This window comes from Triticum urartu, chromosome 4A, assembly GCF_056163025.1.
Source record: "Triticum urartu cultivar PI428250 chromosome 4A, HENAU_Tu73, whole genome shotgun sequence".
In the NCBI taxonomy this organism is placed as follows: Eukaryota; Viridiplantae; Streptophyta; class Magnoliopsida; order Poales; family Poaceae; genus Triticum; species Triticum urartu.
In genome coordinates, this window is record NC_141876.1 from 588,942,495 (window position 1) to 588,951,525 (window position 9,031).

At 45.9% G+C, this 9,031-nt stretch overlaps 1 pseudogene; it reads right to left on the bottom strand.

The window, feature by feature from the left end:
• Window positions 1-2,296: 2,296 nt before the first annotated feature.
• Window positions 2,297-3,838, bottom strand: LOC147976893 (uncharacterized; annotated as a pseudogene).
• Between the last annotated feature and the right edge of the window lie 5,193 nt (window positions 3,839-9,031).

Genomic DNA, 9,031 nt, shown 5'->3' on the forward strand with positions numbered 1-9,031 from the left:
GAAGCGCACGGGAAGGCCCTCCAATTTCATATGGGCACTGCTCGGATCCACGTGGATCCACCGAAGAAAAACACCGACTAAATCCCGCGAGATCCGCCAGAGAAAAACCTCCACACGCCCTCCGACTATGCTAGAAACACCACCGGGACGAGGACAACCACATTTCATCTTCAGAGAGCCACCGCCGCCTCGCCTCTCCGAGGAGGACACAAACCCTAACAAAACTCAACAGAGCATGAAAAAACAAGAGAAACCAAGCTCTAACACCAATTGAAGGATCAAAGATACCGATAATTACGCCTAGTGGGGGTGAATAGGCGGCTACCAAATTGAATTCTTTTTTAGTTGATTTTAGATAAATGCAACTAGGTGATACGACCCTATACGATGTGTTACAAACAAGCTAGTAAGCTACACAGGGCAACACACAAGCAAGTAGAAACAACAAGTAAAGCCAGAGTAAAGAGACAACCAAAAATGGCGGAGACGATGATGTAATATGAAGTTCACACACTTGGGGATGTGCTAATCTCCGTTGGAGAGGGGGAAACAATGAATGCTCCCACAACAACGAATGTCTCACCTTCTTTTCTGAGAACCACAACCAACAAATGCTTTGGCTCCCTTCCACTAGGAGTAGCTCTTGGGGCGAGCTCCAAACCCTCACAAACGAACCCGGGTCACAATCACACGACTTAGAAGCTCCCAGGTAACACCAACCGTCTAGGGTTCCCCACAAACCCAAAAGTAACAAGATTTGCTAGGATTTCGCGAGGAGTCAATGAACTCAAGTTTTCTTGGATGGATTGGTTGATCAGATGTTCATATGATGTGGATTGATTTGCTAGAGTGTGAGGAATCGAAGGTTGAAGCTTTGAATCAATGGAGAACAGAGTAATGGAGTCATCCCTTCCCCGTAGGAAAGAAGGGGTTATTTATGTCTCCCATCTGCCAAGATGTGCATCTGGAAAAAGTTGGAATATCTAGGCAATATACAACGATTATCTGACTTTAGAGAAGCTACTATCATCAAGTCAGATAATGGCCAGATATTAGTCAGATAGTCCCACTAGTCAGATTAATTGGGCAATATCCAACGATTATCTTACTTTACAGGCAATTCTGTTACCATGTCAAATAATGGCCAGATATTAGACAGATAGTCCAACTTGTCCCAAAGTCAAATAACAAGTGAAATTATCGTTTTCATTGATTTCACACACGATTCATGGCGTATACCGTCTTAATAGTACGGTGTACCTATGACTCACAAATGAGAAATCATGGGTAGAAAATGGGTGTGCCATCTTCTTTTATCCTTTTAGCTTAGGGGATCGCAGATGAGCTTTATGTTCCATTTCCAATGATGTATATACTCAAAGCTTACTCAAAATGTAGTTAGTGGTCTACTCACTATTGTCATTAACACCAAAACCCTAATTAGAGGTGGATGTCCTTTCAAATAGTTTGTCAAGTGTCTTATCTTTGTCAAGTATTTTCCGATGGGCACTCGACAAAGTTTATAATGCATTAATAAACAACCAAAAACATTTAGCGAGTGCGACTTGGTTGACACTTGGGCAAAGGTGAACCGTACTAACGGATTAACGCTTTCCAAATATTGCCTAAAAACACTCGACAAATGAGAACACGCCATCAACCGCGGCGATTAGAGACATGTAGTGCTTCATTTGCCAAGTGTTTTTTGACTGCCATTTGGCACAAACATGGCTTTGTCGAGTGTTTTTTTTCTTGCACTCGGTTTAGGAGAGCCTTCGCTGATTGTCTGGCAAAAAATACTCGGCAAATGTGTCGATTCCGATAGCGAGCTGAACATGTACAGAGCAAGCCAATACAATAGCACGAGACAATCATGGCAACAATCAGTTTTTACATCAAAAGCAGCCACTCTTGATTGAGAATGTCATCTATGTATGTAACATATACCTTCATAGCATCCGTTGCAAATCATTATACTTGTTGAATCACACACAAGCAATCCTAACAAAAAAACTACATGCACTAGAGGTTCAAATGGAGGTATGAACTAGGGAACAAGGTATCATTGGATTCCTAGAATGAGAGTAAAATTACCAAAGATTGTGCATTGAATAGAACATAAAACAAATTGGGGCAAAAACCTACTAAAGCATACAAATTTCTCAAACATTAAGTTGAATGGATAAGTAAATCCAATTCATTTCTCACAAGATTGAGGGGAATGGATAAAATGATTCTAGTTCCTGGTAATAAATGGACCTGAATCATGATCATGATGATCATCATTCACAGAAGTTCAAACCAAGTCAGGAAGAACTTGTAGGGCTAATCTTGCCAGAGATGGCTGCAAATAGTAATGAGCTGGAAGTGGAAGGGGAAATCTATCTTCATCCTTCAAGGTCTCTCGCCAGCTCCTTGGCCCCTCCTTCATCATCTTTGTAGCCTCTGCTTCGTCATAGTCAAAGGGGTCCAAAGATGTCAAGGACATATGTCTCATCGTCTCTGTCATCATTATATAGAGATCAAGGCCCACAACGCAAATATACCGGCTGAAATCACAAGAGATGACGTGGTTGATGTCAAGGCTGCCAAAATAGTCCGCAAGACATGTGGAGGCCTAGATGGTGTTATTCCGCATGTTGATCGCGAGCAAATAGTGTGCACATTTTGGGATGAACTTCCATATTCTCCGGCTCTCGCGGCACTCGCCGAGCGCGATGTAGGCTATGTCATGATCGTCTGTACTCAAAAGAGGGTACATGGGGGTTATGTCCTTTGGGAGGTCGCGCAATCCATCGAGTCCCCAGAGGGTCTCGAGGCGGAGCTCATACTCTTTCTCCCACCCCATGTCAGGGTCCAACAATCTCCACACCGTCACGGTGCGGTCCTTGAGGTCGACGTGCTCGAGGAAGCCGTCGATGGAGACCAACTTGATGATGGAGTCCTGGACGATGTGCATGGTGCGGTAGGCTTCCAGATGCGCCACCCGGGAGTTGCTGCGTCGGTGATCTGCTCCGGGCAACTCTGGGGGCAATGGAAAGAAGCCAAACTCCAGCACAGGGTCGTCATCACCGTTGTTGTTGAATAGGGTGTCCAAGAGGCAGTACGTGACGCCACGCAGGAGGTTCACCCAGTAGCCGATGCCGTTGAACGAAAACACCACGTCGGGTTGGAACACGCGCATGTCGACGGAAGACTTGTTTGGGAATGTAGCCTTCTTGACCTCAGACCATGGCGGCAAGGACGAGGAGGCGGGCCGCCACAGCAGGAAAGCATCTTGCTCCTCTCCACCACCGGCGTCGTCCGCCAACTTGCCCGCGAGGACTAGGGCAAAGTCCTCGCCATGGCGTGGCCGTGCGATGAGCATGTGAACGGTGAGGCCTGTGAACCTCCAACAGGGGCTTTCCGGCGCGGGGATCATGTGGAGTGACCCATCGACGGTGTCGTAGACAAGATAGAGCATGTGGCCGAAGTCGTGGAGGAAGGTCGTCGTGATGACGACGACGCCTCAGTCGACGGCTTCGATGTTGGTCAGCGGGCTGCCGCCTCGTAGGCCCATGCAAGAGATCCCCGGCGGCGCGTCGGCGAGGTGCACCCCGATGTCCATGCGCCGGACCGTCTCGTCGGCGTGGGACTGCAGCTGGGGTGGGAACCCGGGCGCCGCCTTCTTGACGCATCTCAGGATCTTGAACGGCTGCAGGGCGATTAGGTCTGTCTGGTCGTTGTCGTCGAAGTCAGTGCGCACGCGGCGGTGCAGCAGGCAGCCGGGCGGCAAGCTGGAACCACTGCCCGACATGGCGGTTAGGTTAGTGGATCTACGGCAGAGGCTAGGTTTTCTTTGAGGAAGATGGCCGATGGGGATTAATTGGATGTGGGCGACGCGGATTATTAGGTGTTGTGTATATATATACACAAACGTGTTGGAGTACGTCGACAGCACATGGAAACAACTAGGATGCTGACCCCGATGCAAAACAAAACTAGGAAGCTGACTCGGACATGGTCTCAACCAAGCAAATCATGCGCCAACGTTACTTTTTACTCCCTCCGCAAGTACAATGAACGAACGTTCACACTAGATTTGTTCTTGGAGCAACGCAATGTCGTCCGTCCAATTCGTGGGCGAATCTCAATGCGAGGATAGCCAGGCAAACACCCCAAGCGCGGCCGTTCGCTCCCAAACTCCCACGTGCAATGTGATTTGGGCCGTTTGATCACACGAATGGTCGATGGGTCATGAATTGCTCACGAGCGAGCTTATCATCATGTTGTCACTATGACTCCCCATTTTGACCTCCGTTGCTTTTTTTTGGGGGGGGGGGGGGGGGGGGGGGGGGGGGGGGGGGGTTCATGGCGCGCGCGCTCAACGTGGCGGAGAAGCTCATCCAACATCAACACCACCAATGCATCCTCGGGCACCACGACATGGCGAAGAAGCTCATCCAACATTAGCGCCACCAATGCATCCTTGGGCACCACGGGGGTGCTCCCATTCTTGGGGTGCTCTCTATACTTCAAGTCTGAAACATCAATTTTTTAAATGTTTTAAAAATTCTGAAAAAAAGTGAATGTTCACAAGGGATGTGACTACACTCCCAAAAAAGTTCAGGTCCAAACTCAAAATGCACATTGAGAAAAAAAAAAGATAAATTCAGATGTGAATAGTGTCAAATGTTGCTTTTGTCGTTTTATGACACTATTCATGCTAGATTTCATATTTTTGTTTCTCAATGTACATTTAGAGTTTGGACCTCAGATTTTTTGGAGTTGTAGTCACACTCCTTGTAAACATTCATATTTTTTTGAAACATTTAAAATTGATTTTTTTTGTAGTTGGAGTATGGGGAGCACCCCAAGGTTGGGAGTACTTGATATCCCCCCCCCCCCCCACCCCCACGGGGGTGCCCGCCCGTCGCTGGTGGCCTACCTCATCCCCTCCTCCGAGAGTAGAGGCCTTCATGGCATGTAAGCTCGGTGCGGCGGAGCAACTCTTCCTCCATTAGCGGGGAGTTGCAAGTTTTAATTTTGCATATAGTTTTAAGTGGACGAGTAGCTTGCCGTACATGGGTAGGCCCTCGAAGCTTGTTTCAGTAGGGATACAAGGTGAGATCTCGAGATGGTAGTGTGATGCGACTTGTGAGATGTCGAAGGCCGCGTGAAGCGGCGGCCTTGTGAGACGGTGCTGCATGAAGAAGTCAGCCCTGCTAGCTAGCGGGATGGCCTGGTAGTTAGTTTGCATGAGTTTTGTAGGGCATGTACAATGGTTGATAAGATAATCTTATCTTAACCCTTGCATGTAATTAAGAGATGATAAAAAATATCTATAATGGGTTATTTTTTAGCCTTATCTTCAATAACTAGTTATTCCTAAAAACATGGTGAGACATATTGTGCTAAGAGATCATCTCTTGTCTTCTCTTAAATAAATAAGAGAAAACAAGTCTTTTTTTATGAGTCTCCTCCATCTCATATTTTATCCTACGTGGCATTATTAAGATAGCACCATTGTACATGCCCTTGGCCGGTGATAGGGGTCCTAGAGAGATTCTAGAAGAGATGGTGTTGTGCCTGCATATTGTTAGGGTATGTACAATGGTTGATAAGATAGTCTTATCTTAAGTCTTGCATGCAATTTAAAGAAGACAAAAAAATATGTCTACAATGGGTCATATCTTAGCCTTATTTTAAATAAATAGCTATTCCTAAAAATATGGTGAGACAAATTGTGCTAAGAGATCATCTCTTGTCTTCTCTTAAATAAGAGAAGACAAGCCTTTTCTTATAATTTCTCTCTCCTCCACCTCATTATTTACCCTACATGGCATTGCTAAAATAGAAGCATTGTACATGCCCTTAAGGATTAGTTCTGTGCATGGGTTAGTTGGTTAGTGGCCAAACGTGAAGGCCGGTTAGTGGCGTGAATGGCACCGGTGCCTAAGTCTATGTATTTTTTGAATACAGTACGACGCTCATACGTAAGCGTATATATTCATTCCTATAAACGCATGCATGCAGACCCTATTTTTATAAGTACCTTCGAGAGATTGAGTCGGCATATCATCTTGAGATTTACGAAGTCATTGTAGTCACCTCGTCGTCGACGGGAGCGTCTTCTCCTACTGAAAACGCATCGCTGGCCGGAAATTCTGAAATAAATCTAGAAATAATGCGAGCACTAGAAGTTAAACATGATGGGCTGGGATACTATGTACGTATTTAAGAGTAACACTCATGTTGTTTAAGAGAGGGAATGGGAGAAAAGAAAATGTCGGCAGCCAGCCACCAAATATTCTTGTGTCTCTGTTTTCTTAGTGTGTCGTGAGAAACAACGTGAGTAAGAAGAAGGGGTTAAGCGATTCAGCTCCAACACAGCACATCCTTGGGAGCCAAAGGCGGCCGACCCATCGCCGTCAGACTTCTCCCTCACCTGATTCAGTGGCTTTAGCACTGGTAGAAAAAGGATCTATAGTCCCGGTTCGTAAAGGCCTTTAGTCCCGGTTCAGGAACCGGGACTAAAGTGTCGGTACTAATACCTCCACCCTTTAATCCCGATTCAATCCAGAACTGGGACCAAAGGGTCTCCACGTGGGCAGTGCGCAGAGCCCAGTCAGGAGACCCTTTGGTCCCGGTTGGTGGCACCGGGACCAAAGGGTCTCCTGACTGGGCTCTGCGCACTGCCCACGTGGAGACCTTTTGGTCCCGGTTGGTGGCACCAACCGGGACCAATAGGCATCCACGCGTCAGCACTTCTGTGGCTGGGGTTTTTGTTTTTTTTTTGAAAGGGGGGAGGGTGGGGGTTTTAGGGGGTTAATTTAGGTGTTTCATATATTGTGTTAGCTAGTTATAATTAATAGAGAGAAGTGTCCTCTGTTATGTCTGTGCTTGGTCGACGCTACGTACTATACATACGTATATAGAGAGGACTAGACACGCTAGCTAGCTAGTAAGCAAACGAAGGAAACAGAAGATCGTCATGAACATATATGCATATATACAGAGAGAAGTGATATCGACCACCTCTCCTTCTCCGAGAGATTGGTCGAACAACAAGTTCTCGTATATCTATCTGACACTACCGGCTACATATATACAGTAATTATCTCTTACAAATATAATCATACGGACTCAGGGTTAACATAGAATTCTCCGTCTTCAGGGATCACGTGGTCAAGAAAGAATGCCGCCAATTCCTCTTGAATTTCTCGCATGCGAGCTGGTGCTAGGAGTTCATCCCGCTTCCGAAACATCTAATTTAAAGAAGGGGGTCAATACATATATATATGAATGAATGAAACTCAACACAAATGATGGTAATAAAATAAAATTGTGAATGTTGTTATTTACGTACTTCATATTGTTCGTCAGTGTAGCCCCGCTCACAGGTCGTGTGGCGGATGGACTCGCAAACATAGTAACCACAGAAATCATTCCCTTGTTGCTGCCACAACCACTTTACAAGAAATAGAGGTTAATCAAACTGATAAGCAAGAATGCCAAATGGTATTGATGAAACTAGCGCTTGAATGACTAGTAGATGCGCTTAAAATGCTACTATAGCTAGTACTTACTTTCGGGTGTCTAAATTGCAGCTCCTTCGGCAGTCCCGGAGCTTTTCTGGTGAATTTTCTCCAAACCCTGCCGGACAAAGAAAACAATTACTTGATATGTCAGGAAATGAACAAAGTTGTTGATATGGTGGATAATGATCGATTTAACTTACTTCTCGAGTATTTGAGTCATGTCTGCATAGTCCTTGGGATCTTTTCGTCTTGAGTCTAAGACGGTTACTAGTCCCTGCTCAAGCTTAATATGTAGGAGAATATAGTGGAAACTGCACACGCATGCATAACTCATCAATTACATTACTATAACCTTGACTAATATATAAGGGAAACCGAATACGCACAAGACAGTAACACTCACTTGAAGTTGTAAGGAAAGAGTATTATATCTTTGTTTTGATTTATTATCGACGATTCTAGCATCCTGGCCTCGGTTTCTGCGGCATGAAATTTAACCTGAGTTGCATCTATGAGATTTGTGTTAATGAACCCAATATCACCGACTTGTCTTTTCTTCAATTCGATGATCTTCAATCTGCATAATATAGTGAGGATGATTATAAATACATGCAATGAAAGAGCTAAGCTATATAGAGAAACTTAATGACAGAAGTAGTACTACTTACAGACAGTAGCAGGTGACAGTTGCTTTATCGAGGGCCAATTGATTGAAGAACTGATAGAACTCCTCAAATGGAACAGGCAACAGATCAATTCCAACGAGGTCATGCTCCGGTTTAACTCTCGCATACAAAGTACTCTTCCCCCAGAGTCTCTGCAGATTTTCAAGTACCAATCATGCAATCTTCGCATCATCGTTGATAGAGATCTTTCATCTTTGACGAGAGGCTTCCCGTACTCGTATCTTTGTATCTGCACGTCCATGGGGTCATAATGTACTTCATCGGGCAGGTAATCTGCAGGATTGCTATAACCGGGCACCATCCTCGGATCATTATCGACGTTGTGGCTAGGCACCTTGAGCGGGGGGCACGATTGCTTCGCTTGTTCGCCGAGCTGGGCAATTTGTTTCCCAGCTCGTCGTTGTTTCAGCCTTTGATCACTGACAGTACTTCCTGACCGCTCCGCTTCGGCAAATTCCTTTCCAATAATGCGGTCATAGTTTCCTTTCGGCGAATCAGACTTCGGTGTTTTTGTCAGGGCAGCCAGAGTGCGCTTCACTTTCACCCGATCTACCTTCTCCTCCGGAGGTGGATGTTTCTTTGCTTTCACCCCTTCAAAGAATTTCTTCACTTCTTCTCGCGCGATCTCGGCGTTCTCCTCCTGGGTCCTCTCGTATGGTAACTTCTCTGGAGTCTTCAGAGAAGGACCGAATCTGTATGTCCTCCCGCCTCTGGTTGTACTGCTAGACGCCGACCGAGCAGACGTAGCGGTTGTCTTCTTTACTTGCTTAAGTGGCGGAGGAGAAGGACTACGACGCGCCGGAGCAGCTGGAGCGGCGACAGGTC